Source organism: Fundulus heteroclitus, chromosome 17, assembly GCF_011125445.2.
Source record: "Fundulus heteroclitus isolate FHET01 chromosome 17, MU-UCD_Fhet_4.1, whole genome shotgun sequence".
NCBI lineage: Eukaryota > Metazoa > Chordata > Actinopteri > Cyprinodontiformes > Fundulidae > Fundulus > Fundulus heteroclitus.
In genome coordinates, this window is record NC_046377.1 from 11,195,950 (window position 1) to 11,212,550 (window position 16,601).

Sequence of the window (16,601 nt, forward strand, 5' to 3'; positions counted from 1 at the left end):
GACAATGAGCAGTAATGTTTTTAAGAACAATGTGGTTTCAGCACTGCCTGTACAGTTTGCTAATGCGGAAAAAAATACAATACCAATATTAAAATTAAAATTGCCCCCCAACTTCCTGACCTCTCTAAACCTCTTGTGTTGATACCTAAACAATATGAACCAAGTAAAAATTCAGGAGTTGAGTCTTTGGAGTAGAGCTTTCTCCAAAGAAAGCTTCAGAAACTTCAGAGACCCGAAGGTTAAACCGACTATTTTCTGCACCGTATTGCTATCAGAGAATGTATTTTCAGGAAATCCATCAACACAATGACTAAACCTTTCCATATGGAACCATAAAACAAATTTGCAGCTTTTATATTGAAAAATACATTTGATTAAATCTGCAAAAACTTATTAAAGATAAAGGACCCCTTTCCTAAGCAACGGTGAAGAAAACAGTCAGCAGAGCTTTTCTTCGGTAGGTATTAAATTTGCAACCTACACAGCCGCTTGCCTAATGCGTTTTAATGAAACTCCCCCTCAAAGTAAAGGGAAAAACCCAGCTGCTTTAAAAGACTTTAACCAGTAAAAATGAGAAAGGAAAAAGGAGTAAAGCCCTTATATATCTTCATGTGCATTATTAAATGCGCCTTGCCTGAGCAGAGCTTTTACAATAAGTGGGAAAAGAATAAAAGCTCAGATTTTATTTAGCAGCAGCCCTTTTCAGTTTTCAGCTCCTATGCTTTATTTGAGTTTCCTCTTTCTGCTGCCCAGTTTATTTTCTGAGAAAATCTTATTTCCAGCAAAAGGCCAGAGATGGTGATAAACTGAGCTCACTTTGTAGATAAAAATGCAGACTTCAACAAAAGGCTGCGTAGCACACAATCATTGTAGTAACATAATGCATGGTTTTCAATTTTATTTTTGAAAATCTGTCTGGTATGCCCCTTATCTGTTACTCCTACATAAAACCCAGCACTAGCTAACTAATTCAATTACGGAACATCTGTGTTGATTAATTTTAGTATAAAAACCACCATCCAGAGAAGGCCTCAGATTTATCTTGGAGAACATCGTGAAGACCAAGCAAAAGCAGACTGTTGAGGCTTAAATTTGTGGATATATTAAAAAGAGAGTTGGGTTATGAAATATTTCAAGCTTTAAATGCTTCACAAAGCACCTTTCAATCCATTTGCTGAAAATGGGAATAGAATGGCACAGCTGCTAACCTACTACCAAGATATGGCGGTCCACCTTTACATACAAGGAGAGCAATAATCAGATGCAGCCAAAGAGCCCATGGTAACTCTGGAGGAGCTGCAGAAATGCACTGCTCATGAGGGAAAATCTGTCAGCAAGACAGCTAGTTGTTGTACGCTCTACAAATGTGGCTGTCATTAAAGGGTGGTGAGAAGAAAGACATAAGACGTCTTGTTTGCAGTTTGAGACGTCAAGGACCCAGCAAACAGGTGGAGGAAGATGCTCTAGACAGATAGGAGAACTTCTCTGTGGCCTTTATGCAAACCTGGAAATATGCTGCAGGCTTCAGGGTTGCTTTTCTTCAGCAGGAGCAAGAAAGGTGGTCGGAGTTGGGAAGATGGATGGAGCTTAAATACAGAACAAGACTGGAAGAAAATCCATTCTAAGAAACATGCATATAAACCTCTTTTCACGTGTGAATAATTTGTGATTATTTGTGCCAAAACTGCTCTTCATTTTTAAATGGTGATGTGAAAATCCGATTTTTCAGTGTTTTTTGGATGTTCGTCAAACCAGAGGAGCAATTACACGCACACCACCCTCAACACAACATCCGCTCAGAGAGATATTGTGGAGGTAGTATCATGCTTTAGGCAGACCTTTCTTCACTAGGGACAGGACATCTGGTCAGAGTTGATGGTAACGTAACCGGATGGAGCCTAATGCAAGGCAGTGGTGGAGGAAAACCTGTTGGAAGCTGCAAAAGCTTGAAGTTGGAGCAGTGGTGCATCTTCAAGAAAAACGACACTAACCCTAAGGTGGAATGGTTCCGCTTAAAGCTCATTAATATTTATTAAGCCATGCAAAGTCCAGATTTGAATCCAGCCGAGAATCTGTTGCTATACTTTAACATTTCTGTTGAAAGATGCTCTCCAAACAATCGGACTGAACTCGAGTTATTTGTGAACAAGGAGCACAGATATGAGTTTGTAGATGTAATAACCTGGTAGAGAAAGACTTGTAGTTCTAAATGCAGTCAAAGATGATAGCTCTGCAGCGTATTGACTCTGGGGAACTGAATGCATATACACGCCATATTTTTCTTATTTCATGTGCGAAAAAACAAATTTCTATAACAATACATAGTTTTTCCTCCAACTTCATAACTATGTGCCACTTTTCGTTGGTCTTTCACATAAAATCCCCATAAAATATGTTAAATATATTTTGTTTATAAAGGATCAAACAGTTCAACATGTACAAACAAGACATGTTTTGGAAATATGAGTTGATGGGAATAAAGAAATGGGTCGTGGGAAGCTACAAACAAGCAGTTGAGGATTGTCAAGACACAATGACAATCTGAAACCTGTAGCTATGCATAAGAATAACAAAATGGAGAGTAAAGATTGGGCTGACTGATGCAGAAAACAGGCACTGCATAGAGCTCAAAGTGAAAATTGAGCTGTGTTGCCAGTATTTGCTCCCAGAGATGGCTATACAGGAGAGGATGATGTGTGCGGAGTGAAATATCAGCGTCACAGAGCACCGGCTTAAATCTCGTGTTTTGTCAGGGTTTTTTAATGATGCTACGCTCGGTGAGCTCAGGTTGCATCGTGTCGGCGCTGACCCTCATGGCCAACCTCCGGTGACACCTTCCCATCTGTGTTAATGAGATGACTCCACTCCGTCTATGGGTCACAGTGATATTTACAGAATCGGTTGTTGCAGCAGAGATCCATGCCTCCCTGTGGCGCTCCCTCGCCTCATTTGCATTGCTTTCAGACCGTCCCGGCGTTCCCTCCGTTTTATCGCGCTCGCTGAGCTCCTCCGTGATCGACAGGCTCCTTCACACTTCTTCAGTTTGTATCGCACATGTTAATTAAAGCCTCTAATTAGCTTTCTCCACTAAAAGGCCGCATTAAATCAGAGTTGGAATGGCAAATGATTCCTGGCATTAGCATAATAGTGTTTTTGAAGTGGAAAGACTCAGGCATTAGGGATTTTTTGTTTCAGTGATTTGTTGTTTGTGGCTTAGCGCCTAAGGGGCTACTGGAGGTTGGACGAGGGGAATGTGGGGCTGGGGGACCCTACAGCGGCCCCACGCACTAATGAGGCCTGCTACACTCTGATGGAGCAGATATGGGGGGAAAAAACAATGCTGCGACGTGGTGCCTTGAGGTTGCATCAGAGTGAAAAAGGACACCTGTGGTATGGCTGTCTGACAGAGAGGAACAGGAAAATAAAGCGTCTGCAATCTTTCCCTCGCCTATGTTACCTGCTTTGTTTAGTTTCTAAGAAGTTGCGTCATGTAGCACTGATTCCAACTTTTTTAATGTCCGCAGGTTGAGTGCAGTTCAATACAGTGCTACTCTAATGGAGCCGAGTACCAACCATAAGAGTTTTTATAAATAAGTTGTTGTTTTTTTCTGCCCATTTCCTCACTAGTGATAAAGATTCTTTAAATGGTAAAATGTTTTGTCTTTCACAGAGCATGTCTCAATATATTTTTGAGCAAGCAAGATGGAGTCCCTAATAAATCAATGGGAAAAACATCACAGAATTGTGCATTTCCAACAGTGGAGCTGGTAACTATTGTCCATGGCGGTAGTTGTTACAGCAGAGGGCAAAAATAAGGAAATTAGCTGAAGCTTAATCTGCACATATGCTTAGGATTGCCTACAATTTTTCACTGTAGCCCAGCTAGGTGCTACAGAAATGAACAAAACTAGCAAATTGAAGACAATTAATGTTTTTCGTAGTGGAGATGCTAACAGCATTATATATGTCGGAGCACAGCTAGCTGAAACAAGAACCTAGGTTAGCATTTTAAAATTTTAATACTTACATTTTTTCTCGAGGGAAGATTCTAACATTTAGAATTTAGCAATTTAGTTTGCTGAGAAAGATAGAAATAAAGTAAAAACTTAATCTGCTATTATCCTTCCTATTTACTTACAAGGCAATGCTAGCACAGTAGCACTGCTATCTGCTGTAGGAAATTAGGAAAGTATTAGTTTTAAAACGCTCATTGACATTACCTCAAATGCAATTGGATTGGTTATAACCTGCTTATCTTTATATGTCGCAGCAATTAAGGATAATGGTTATTTAGCTGCTGTGATGAGTAGATTTCAACATTTGTATTGATAAGGGTGTTGCTTTAATATCTGCAATTAATGTCCACAATAAAACACCCCCATGCAATAATTTATAGTGTGACCTTTTTCGTGTGGAATAACTAAAGCATTAGCATTCTAATAAAGGAAAATGCAACGTAGCTAAATTATTTAGGCATTTATGGAGGACAGTAATAGCTCTACCTCTGCCCACTGCTCTTCAGAGTTGTTTGTCAATGCTTGTACAGGATCCTAACATCAAGATAAGCTGGGACCTGAAAGCTACATTTGGTAAAATAAGTATATTATGTCTGTTAAGCTGCCAATGGTTGGCTGGCTCCCAGGGCAGAAAGCCTGACTAAATAACTAGCTAATTTATGAAAACCAAAGCAGCAAGAAGATATTATTATAATTACTGCAATAAACACATAGATAGATAACCACTGCTACATTTTTATGTTTTTGCTCAAGTCAGTGCAACAAAGTCCAAAATATCATAGACAAAAATACTGCAACTATTATTTTAGCAGAATTATAAGTGTTGCTTGTCAGTACAGAAAAAAAACTTGGACTATATTACACATTTTTGCTTAATTTCCGAGCAAGGGAATTTCATTCTGGGCAACGCCTTGTCTCTAACCTTTAGGGATGCTTGGTGGGCACTTTCCCCATCCTATTAGGTCAGATTCATTTAGATTTCAGGAACTCAGAGGAGCCCCATAATTGACTGCCAGTAGAAAGCACAAATTCTTCTCTTATTGCTCCCCAAACATTTGACTGGCACTCCTTGCACAATGAAACTGCAAGACCAGGATCTGTTAACAGACTGCAGTTTCTGAGCGCTCCAAAAGGCTTATATTTGTGCGCCAATATTTTGGTGCTGCATAGTTTTCACTCAACTCTGCGCAGTGGAGGGCTATCGGGTTTCTGTAAATTACATTTTGCCCTAATAATCTTTAGTTCATTTACCCTCAACACTGCAAATCCACATTCATGCAAGAAGAATGATAAAAAATAAACCTTGCATGTCATTCAGCTGTAGTAAGACATCCCTGTCAAGTTGGTGAGAATTTCTGGATCCACTCCCTTATTAGTGAGAAACTCTTATGCCCAGGGTTATGTCCTTTATTGTGTGGCACGTATGGATTTACAGCTGATTGCCATGGTGCACATCCCCACCTATCAAACATGAGTGAAGCTGTCACCAACCCATGGATTGTGCCTCCGGGTAGACATAATGTACTTTTTCAGGATCTTCCTCTGGGCAAGCCTAGCTCTGTGCTGCTACGGTGAAATTATTCACGGTGAACTTGCCTTCCCAAAGGCGCAGCGGTGGAGCAGTGACAGTTTGGGGCTTGTGTGATAGCCAGAAGTGTTGTTATGAGTTATTATTGAGCCAGCCAGATATACGGAGCACAATGCGGCACATTCTCGCTCCGCGGCCTTGAATCTGCTTCAGGCATGAAAACCCATTAAGATGCATTGCAAGAAGCAGAAAACGGGTTGAAGAAATGATGTAAGGAAGGGGAACTAGGGATGAATTCATTGGTATTTCTTAATAAAAAATGCTTTTAATTTAAATATTTATTAGGCGATTCTGTTTCTCAGACACACTACAGCCAATTGAAGGAGATTTTTCTTTGTTCCTTTGGAGACTGATGCAATCATCTGGAATATATGTTTAACTGTGTCATGTTTGGTAATCTGTGTTTCGGAATGGCAATTCACTAGAAATTAGAAGAAAAGTAGGAGTTGTGGAGGAGGATGAAAAAACAGAAACTAAAAGCAATGTCAAAGAAATATGGAGGCTTCAATTACTGCCAGACTCCTTTTTAGAAAGTCTCACACTCATTATGTCCTTTTTACTGGTGCTGATAGTCAGAACTCAGCAGGAGAGCAAACCAAGGGCACTGATTTACACAACAGGCATCTCCCCTTGTGTAACCTGACCACACTTTATTTGGAGGTTTTCAAGCTTTTTGAAGAGTTTGTTTTGCTTCACTTATTAAGACTAAAAGTCGCACAGAAAAATGTGTCCAGTTTTCTGCTCACCCTGCATCCATCTGATTTTCATAATTGGACCCAGGACTAAATGACCTTTCAAGTATCTTGTTTTTAGTTAAACGCAGGGCCTAAATTTTATTTTCACTTGCTTGGTCAAAGTTGGAGAAACCTCATGGCTGTGAGGGAACTGGTCTTTTTTTTTCTTTTTTTTCTTTTTTTTTGTGTGTTAGAAAAACAAACTTATTTGCTTCCACTCTGAAAACACACATTCTCTAAATAGGTAATGGAAACTACATCCTTGTGAAAAAAGAAAAAACAGCAATAGGTGGCAATACGTTGTTTGCACAAACATGTAGTGTCAGTTATACCAAGACAACGAGCACAGAAAAATATATTTAAAGTGCAGATGAAATGCTGAGCAGGACTTGTTTTTGAACTGATAATGGCTCATCGTGACTAAGCCGAGACGAGTTTGGTGTTTTTTTTTTTTTTTTTTTCCTCTAAGTAAATTGACACTAAGCAACATGTACTCTAAAAGTTGACTCAAATGTGTGGTTGCAAAGAAAAAAAAATTTTTTATATATGCCCAATTTAGCAAACTACACAATGACTCGCGGTGTCTGGAAAAATAAGAAATCATATAATCCCAGTTATTAGTAGTACTGACAATCAGTGTAATGCAGGAGTACTTTGTGTGTCTTACTGATTGAATGTATGTGGACAAATGCCCTGAAGGCAAGTGTAGGCACCTAAAGGCAACATGTTATTTGTTTTTACTGTTTGTTATCAACAGAACATTTTTTAAACTCTTTTTATGGGTTTCTATGGCACCAGTGGCTCATTTTTCATACAGTAGGCTGACAGGAAAGGGGGTTTGACATAGGGGGGGAAGACATGTGGCAAAGGACCTAATGCAGGAATCAAACCTGGGTCAGTCGTGTCGAGGACTAAGGCCTCCGTATATGGGTCGCGCACACTACCCCTGCGCCATCGGAGCACGCCCCGTAATTACCTTTTTTAAATTAAGTTACGTTCTCTATTGAATCTATTGAAATTATTGCAGTTCTATGGACTGAAATTTTCTGTAATCTTCTTCTGAATTCACTCAGAACCTCCTCAGTTCTTCAAAATGTTCTCCAGGTCCTCATGGATCATCGCGATACCATTTCAGAGTACAAAAATGTGCATTTGGGCAGGTTGAGTTGAACGTATACCTCGAAGTTCAGTTTGCCATTTGCTTTGCCAGTACAAGGGGTGATGTCGACCAATGAATATGGAGCAAAATTACTTTAACTTAACTGGAGTAACATTTCTTGTTCTGCTCTTTACAGTAGACGATGGAGAAACCAGCACATTATAAGGTAGAAGTTAATGTACAGTAGGTCTATGTGCATGAACATGAGGCTGTATATGTCGACAAAGTTAGTAGATGCTCTCAGATGTTTGTCAAGAACTCTGTGGAGGCCCTTGAGTTGTTAAATCCTCTAACCTCCATCTGACTGTTGCATATCTGCAATTGTATTAATGGTATAGAAAGATGCACAACTTTAAATGGTCAAATAAATGTAATTTAAGTGCACAGGTTGTATTTAGAAATACTCTGTTCTGTTGACACATGCCTGAGTCTCAAAGTTTGAGTCACTAGTTTTAGTAGTGAGGCTTTCAGGTAGAGACTTAGACTTAGACAACTTTATTTGTCATTCGGTATGCACAAAGTGCGTATAGAACGAAATTTCGTTTCGTACAGCTTTTGTAAATCGCAGTAGAAGTTAAGCTACAGTTTTAGGTGCGGCAGAGATTTAGAAGTAAACAGTAGATTTTAAATATACAGTATACAAACAATTGAAATGTAACAAAAAAGAGACATTATTTATGTACAGATTGGATTGTGCAAGGGCATTTGTGCATTACTGCATTTATTTGTGCAATTTTAAGACTAGGAGTCCGATAGCATTTGTAATGCTATATGAGCTGCAATGATGCAAAAATGTGCAAAAAATGCAAATGTGTAAATATGAGCCGCAATGATGCAAAAATGTGCAAAAAATGCAAATGTTGTGCAGAGTTTGTGGATTGTAGTTTAGCAGTTCAACAGCAGTTTAACAGTCTGATGGCAGCAGGGAAAAAGCTTTTGCAGAACCTGGTGGACCTGGAGCAAGTTTAGGCCTTTTTCTGACCACAAACAGTGTTAGGACAGCACATTTTTATGGTTCTTATACTGTAACATAACCAATGTAATCAAGTTTGGCTGCCCTGCAAATTATCATTTATTATTTCTGAAAAAGAGCATTGCAACATGGAGATGCCATGTAAACTGCATGCATATGCCACTGCTGCAGAATTTATTTAAATGTTCTCTTATGTTGTACAACTGGCATGACATTTATTTTTATTTTTTTGTCACTCTACACTATGAGATCTCAGTGGCTCCATGTCAGGGCCGTCTGAATTATTTTAATTAACTTAGTCAATCAATCATTTGACCACTTGAAGACACCGTGTAGACAAATGAGCTTTCATTTTTAGGTGGTCCAGTGATTATTAAGTGTGGCAAAAGAATACATAACTGGGGTTTGACTCACAAAATGGTAATTAGACCAACATTAATATATTTTTACATAAGCTGATGTATATGTTGCAACAAGTCTAAGCTTTTAAGACTCACTAAATGGGCATTATTAAAGGGCTTTTGTACTTGAGGGTGAATATAACTAGAATTTAAACCATGATTTGCTTACAGGTGGGGGGGGGGTTATCCACCCTTTTACAGCAACATCAAAAGTATTTTAGATGACGAGACCTATGGACAAAAGGAATCCATTTTTATTAAACTTGTATATCTAATTTATTAGTAAATCTGAGCTAAAAAAAAAAATTTATCAGGAAAATTAGCCAAATATAAAAAGGTTATCTATCTTTATTTTGTAAATAGGTAAAAAAACAAAAAACAATCTGCTGTTGTGTGGCATTCCTCTGACATTAAACAAAAATAAAACACCTGTCTAATATGGAGAAAACTGAAAACATTAAAACTTCAGAAGGATCTGTCGAGCTGTTGAGTAAAAATGACAAGCAGATCAACTAAATTAAACCAAAGCCCGCTGACAGATGACAGCCGCAAGAATAAACTGATGTTTTCACTTCAAAAAACCCCCGTCCCTCACTGAAGATAGGCGGCAATCCGAATATCAAGATAGAAATACGGCAGATAAACACACTCACCGTTGGCAGCCATGATTGAGTGTAAGTGTCTGTGTTGGCGGTCAAGGTCAGCTGATAATGGGAGAGATTGAGGACGGGATGATGCGGCAGGGGGTCGGCAGCAGTCTCAGGTAATGAGATTTACAACCCTGAGCTCTCGCCGCACCCCCCTCCATTCCCCCTCATCCCTCACCTAACATGATTTATAGATCTAATAGACGTCACCGCTCTCACCTAAGATAGAGGCCTCACATTATCGCTGAGACAAAGTAATGTGTTCAACAGGGCAAGATTATAGAAACGGTTTTACCATGATGTTCCCGATCATACATGGTAAACTGACATTTCTGGGCATCTAAGGAAGCTGTTAGTTCGGCTACTCGCTGAATTAATCCAAAACAGTGAATTTTGATTAAAAACTATAAATGTAGATTCTTTTTTTAATCGCATTTAAATCCAACCTCAATGGTTGTGACTATGCAGCTACATTCACAGCAAACTAAAACTGCAACTCATGGTGTATTCTGACACCTTTTGGGTGAAAACCTCAAGGTGTAGATATCATTATGCTTCCTCCTTTTAATGCATCAACTTTCAGTACAAAATGTTCTCTCGTTATTTAATATATCCCACCCACCAAAAGGTGCAATGACGAGATTTTAACCTGTCAGAGGTTATAATGTGATGCATGACTACTCTATTTATGTAAAAAGGGGCATATTGAAATGGAGATCAAAGATTTTTCTCCCACTGTCCTTTTGAAGAGATGCTTAAAGCCTTGGTCCTTTGAATTTATGACTTAAATGCTCCTGTACAAAGCAGGACACCGCCTCAAGAAGCTGGTGCATTATCAACTTTTATGGAAAAAGATGCAACGTCAAAAGTCCCAAATAGCTCACAAAAAACTTGTAAGTCTTCACCAGCCTATGCTTGTTTTCTTTTGGTCCAGAAAACGGTCCAGATTACTCCAAGGAAGTGGTTCCCAACACTGATTGTCAAGTGTCTCTGCCGCTTATTCATGAACGGATGAATAAGAGGCTTCTGCAGCACTTGATGGCATGCAGAGGAGGTCATGCAGTCATTTGACTCAGGTGAGCTGGAACAGAGATGCGTCTAAAACACGCAGGACAGGGGCACTTGAGGACCAGGGTTGGGAAGCACAGCTCTAAGCTGTTCCCCCATCAAACAACAACATTTAGACACTCGTTTTGCAACATTGTGCACACTTAAACTATTGAAGCAGAGTAAGATGGTTGGTGGAGAAGGTCATTTGGATTTCAACCAAACACAAGCAAGTCAAAAAGAGTCAATAATGCACTGAGACCAGAGCATCTGAAGCAAAATGAATACATTAAGTTAATATAGCACAAAAATATTATAAAAAAAAGAAGCAGTTTACAGTAGAAGTAACTTAGAAATGTGTGCAGAGATACTCTGAGCTTTACAGAGAAGCAACAAACCTCAGCAGCAACAGGAAATAATGCATCTAATTTAAAAGTGCCTTTCAGAGCCTTCAAGGACACTGTACAAATCAAGCAACAAAGAATAAAACCAGAGAAACACACATGATTTAAAAGTTACACGGAACAGGGCAGTCCTTGTGAGTACGCTTTCTTGAAGGCTGTCTGAATTACAAGAAGCTACTTAAATGTATTGTTTGGAGCTTCCCAACTCTATCTTCTATTATATATGTAGGGTTTTGTAAGGTTGGCAGCCTGTTTTTTTTTCTTTTTTCTGACTTTACTAAAATAGATCGCTGTTCCCACTGGTAATGCTGATAGTGCTACCAGTGTCTATTGTTAATGAGTCTTCTTGGCTTGATTTCTTCCAAATAGTGCTGTTTTATTGAGCTGTTTGCCTGCTGTGCACCAACAGTAATTCATCAACGTTTTTACCTCAATGAAGGCCACAGTTTACAATAGGGCTTTGTTTTTTATTTACCGTTTTCAGCAGCATCCCTTGTGCCTGCCTACTTTCACATTGTCGGCCGTTTGCCGTTCAGATGAAGCAGCTCTGCAGCAGACAACCATGTGACTGTAGATGCGAAAGGAATCTCCTTACTCTTTATATGTAATGATCAGTTTTGTAAATGAATGCATCTGAACAGCATCACCAAAAGCAGCGCTGAAGTTCAGTAAGGGTATTCTGGACTAGCACATGTTTAAATTCAGATTTTGGGATTGAAGTAATAAAGTGTATCAGAGCATATCTACCTCAAGCTGCCTCTCTCCTGATATTTGATTTAACAGAAATATTTGGTGCAGTGATGTTGAATAACTTCCCACATGGTGAAGAAATGGGATAAGGAAAGGTTATAAAAATACAGGACCCAAAAGGACACGTGGAACTAGAAATGCTGCTGCAAAGAAATGATGAAATTATTCACAGATCCCACGCTTTGTGCTGTTCTGCTCCTCTGATGAGACTCTTACTAACATGACATTCAGCTGAAACCGAACACGGACCATGCTATTGTTCCAGTACGCTGAACGGATCAACCGAGGCACAGCAGCAGTGAGGGTGGAAGCCACTGAACTCGCTGCTCATTACCAGAGCAACCTCTCCTGCAGCAGCACAACAACCGAGGCGTCTGCTCAGCTCTGTTTATTGGCTCTTGTGAGCAAAAACACAACAATATGGTGACGGCCAGATTGCCCTCCAGTAGATGCAGTGTTAATATTTGCACAAGTCCGCTGTACGTGTTGAAAAATGTGCTAGATTGGATTTCGGGTGCACAAACACCCCCCCCTTCAGTTGTTTGTTCTAATGCAGTCTCCCATCTTTGTGTACTTTGAGAATTAAACCAATAAGCCCCCCTGCTAAGCTGAGCCGAGCCATTATTGATGTGCTGCCTTTTTTTTTTATTGTCTGGAGTTTATTCAGTTCATATTTATTGTGTCTGCCTTTGTGCCGGGAAGCAGTTACTCTGAACACACTGACTCAGAGGAGCTCAAAGAGCCACAAACAGCTGTGGAGTTTCAGGCAACAATATGTTCTGCTAGCTGTTTCAGACGAGCGCTTTTATGAAATTCTCAGTTTTCCATTAAAAAGCATATATTTGGCGGAACAATATAATAAAAAAGCAACATATATCTTGACTCTGAAAAACATTACTTTTAGACAGGAAAATACTCTAAAGCATTTCAGGCAGCACCAATACGGCTCGCTTTCTCCCATAACGTGTGCAGAGACATATCTGCAGTATATTTGGGTAAGAGATGCCAGATTGCACAAAGAAATAATAAATCTTCGTTCATTTAATTTTTGGTTTGGGTTTCCTGTGGAAACGACTTTTATTGTGGGTCTATATTGAAATAGTTATTGAAACTATGTTAACAAATATGCAAATTTACTGTCATTCCAAGTATTCCCTTTATAGACCAGATATGTAATGATAAAATGTGGCAACTTTTTTGTGTGCAAATTCATCACAGCGTTCAGCATCATCACGATTCCATTAAAATGTGTTGAACTATGCCAGCAGCTGTTTTATAAGCTGCAATTCACAAAGACTGAATACAGTGGCAGAAATATATTAATCAACATGGTTTACAAGGCTCTCATCCACTTGGTTCCTACTTATTTATGGACTTTTTTCCAGAGGGCTGAAAGCCATCCTGCCTTATGATCAAATTACCTTCTGTACTCCTCCCTATCCTCGTGTTCGAAGTGAAACTTGAAAGAAAGCTTTCAGTTTGTCTGCCCCTTCTGCTTGGAAGACCATCCAGTCCAAATGTTTTTAATTGACTTCAACAATAACAAAACCACTTTATTTGTCAAAATTCTTAAAGTTTTATATCTTTAATTTTGACTTGTGCTGCTGCACTTCTTGGCCAGGTCCTCCTTGTGAAAGAGGACTTGATCTCAATGTTTTTTTTTTATCTTGTTAAATAACACGTAGCAGTGAAAGTTGTATATAGTTATCAAATTAGACTTCTGTTTAGTATTACAAGTGAGATAAACCTGTGGCAACTACAAGCTACAGACTGACTGGCAGCGTGCAGCAATATATGGGGGCAGCAGTGTGTTATACACTTTATAATTCAAGCTTCCACTCATTTATTTCAGTACCAAAATACTCATCTGATGATTACGTCAGGATTTCATTTAGCTTCATTTATACATCATACTGCATCTCATAGTCTCTTTTTAAATGGTGCGCATTAGGATATTTATGTAAATCATTTCACAAATTTAGCTCAGTCATAAAACAATACCTCAGGAGGATTCTTAAGAAACTTCAAATACCTTTAAAAACAGCCGCTTGGTAAAATATTCGTTGGAATACCCAAAAACTGACTAAAAGTTTACTTATTTCATTATTTCACTGTGCTTTTTCTTGTATCTGTGCAAATCAACGGATTTAGCTTAGAAAGTCATAACAATACCTCAGGATCTTAATGTCCTTGGAGATTTCTGCCAAACTGTTTTGTGAGAGAGGCACGCTCCTAAAGGGTTTAGGAGCTGGTATTAATTTTGCTTGTTTGTCAGCCACTTAGCTCTTTCACCTGAGGAAACATTCTCGGCTGTAAGGACAATAAATAGTGCTGTCAAGTGTCTAAACAGTTTTAAGCTTGGTGGAGAAAATGCACCGTTGATTTCTCAGCGGTGCAATGCTGCTTTATTAGTGCGAAACTAAAGGCGCACATTTTTCCTCCCGTTTATTTTTTTTTTTTTTCCCCCTCCACCGGCGAAACAATCAGTCTTCTGAGCTCCAAGTGAACCGTGAATATCGGGCAATTGCAGCAGTAATCCACATGCAGACAAATAAACTAAAGGTGATGCAGAGGACAGCTGAGGAAACTGTGACGCTGCGGTCCTTCTTTTTTTTTTTTTTACACCCCAAGGCATGTTGGGAGGATTCACTCTGTGCAAATGAATCCAAGCTTCACTATTTAAACCAGAACAAATACATTAATTACCGCACGTAAGATCTACCAGCTGGTGACTGGTATATAATATACAATGTAACAGGATGACTGTTGTCAGAGCTTAAAATGGCTGCTGAAAGTCAGAGAACTGGAGCCGCACCAAGCTCAGCAGACGGTGGACAGGCTTGTGGTTGGATGGCTGGGTTCGAAGGCAGCAGCTTGTTAGGATGGAAATGGATTAGCGAGAGGCACAATGGGAGTCTTAGGCATGTCTGTGGCGTTGTGTTAAAGCTCTGCCTATGTTGCCCGGGCTGCTAGACTCATTTATGCCCAGCGGTGCATGCGGCAGCCAACTCTCTCGCACACGGCGCTTTTCTAATTGCCACGGTTTCTTCTGCGCTCGCAGCACAGCCTCCATTCGGCATCCATCAAAGCCATGAATTAACCTGCAGCGCGGCACAAATGTTCTGTTTGTCACATGCAGCTGGAAGTAGAATTATTTCTACGCACGCCGCTGCGTTACAATGTTGAGGATACTGGAGAGATTTCACACACAAACAATTTATTCACAATTTAGTTTTCCTTTTTACTTGCAAATCCAGACAGCAAAGAAACATTGATTTTTTTTTTTTTTTTTTTTTTTTTTGGATGGGAATCTAAACTGATAGAAGTTCATGTTTAGGATTCTATTTCACTACTTTCTAAACAAGTGTCATAGTAATACATTTAAATGTTAATGCAAGCCTGTTTTAACTGATCTTCTCATTAATGTAGGTATTGAGTCACGTTTTGGATTGAAAAGAAATTAACAAAACGGCACGGATAAGGGTGTACTGGCATGGGGTTTCCAGTTTTCCAAAGAAATTACGTGCATGATGTTTTTGTAATCTATTAAAAAGTAAATGCAGATCTTAAATGGCTATTACAAGTGCAACTCCAATTTGGTGACTTATCTTTATAGAGAGGCGAGTGGCTGGTGTTTAGCTTTTTTTTAAGTTTTGTACTTAAAATAATGGCTTAACTTCAGGTATAGCACAATTACTCCCGGTTTATACCAAGGATGAAACGATTATTGGTTTTAATTGTCACTGTTTGAAATTCAGTTGGTATCAATATGACCAGCATAGTAATAAACCTTAAGCTATAAGCACAGTGTTTTGGATATATTTAACGGCAGATGTTAAATATTGCTATATTCGGCACATTTTAACTGCAAGCAAAGCTTTTGAAGATGTTTTTGTTCTCGCTTGCAAAAGGAAACCTGAGTAGTGACTGCTCTGTGCTACTAGCGGGATGTTCGCCTTCCACTGAATGGTCTACGTGGATTGAACTACCAAGATTTATGCTCAGCTAGCCAAAAATAAGGTTTTTTTCTTAAAGCAGTTCAGGTTTCCAACACACCTGTGTCAAATAATCAGGTCATTAGCAGGACTCTGGAGAACCTGACTGCATGCCGAGGAGCTAATTCAGCCATTTGATTCAAGTGTGTTGGACCGGGGATACATCTAAAAGCTGCAGGACACCGGCCCTCCAGGACTGGAGCTTGGCAGCCCTGGTCTAATAAACTAACTTCTTCCAAACTTTCCCAACACGAGCCGTAAAAATGTTGTGTTCTGAACTTTTAATGAAACACATCTGCAATAAAATTGCTTCTTGATATTCTTTTTTTTTTTTGCTTATACAAACAAGTCTGGTTGCCGGGTATATTGTAGGTTTAGTCTGCAGAATATAAGGTCTGACATTTAATCAAAGGGCAGGTCTCAAATTTGTGTAATGTATAACCACTGCTTATAAAGCTATAATACATTTTTGCTGCTGGCTGCACTGTTAAATGAACTTACTCTTGTAAAAACAAATTCCTTATACGCATTTTTAACACATTAGCAAAACCGTGGTACAGTTGACTATGGAAAATCTTGATCAGAGATTTTGAAGTCTTTGACTGCAAACTCGTATCTGATTCCAAAGGAGTAACAGCATTAAAATCAAAGTAATTTTACTACCTGTTCAGGAGCTTCTGGGAATGCCTGTAATTAAAAACTCAGTCATGCTACCCTTTCTGACGTGAAAACAAGTCTTTTCAGAGACGAACATTCATTTAGGCCGACCTGCGATCATTTGCGAACTAGAACACATGATAGAAACCTCAGGAGAAATAAGGGGAACCAGAGAATCAACAAAAAAAACTTAAGCAAAGGAAGAATCCAACAAAAACAACCCTGTGGTG

At 39.2% G+C, this 16,601-nt stretch overlaps 1 long non-coding RNA gene across 1 annotated transcript in view; it reads left to right on the forward strand.

Moving 5' to 3' along the window:
• The window catches only part of LOC110366778, a 67,256-nt gene that overhangs the window by 10,343 nt on the left and 40,312 nt on the right, over positions 1-16,601 (forward strand). The gene's annotated exons all lie outside the window — the stretch shown is intronic.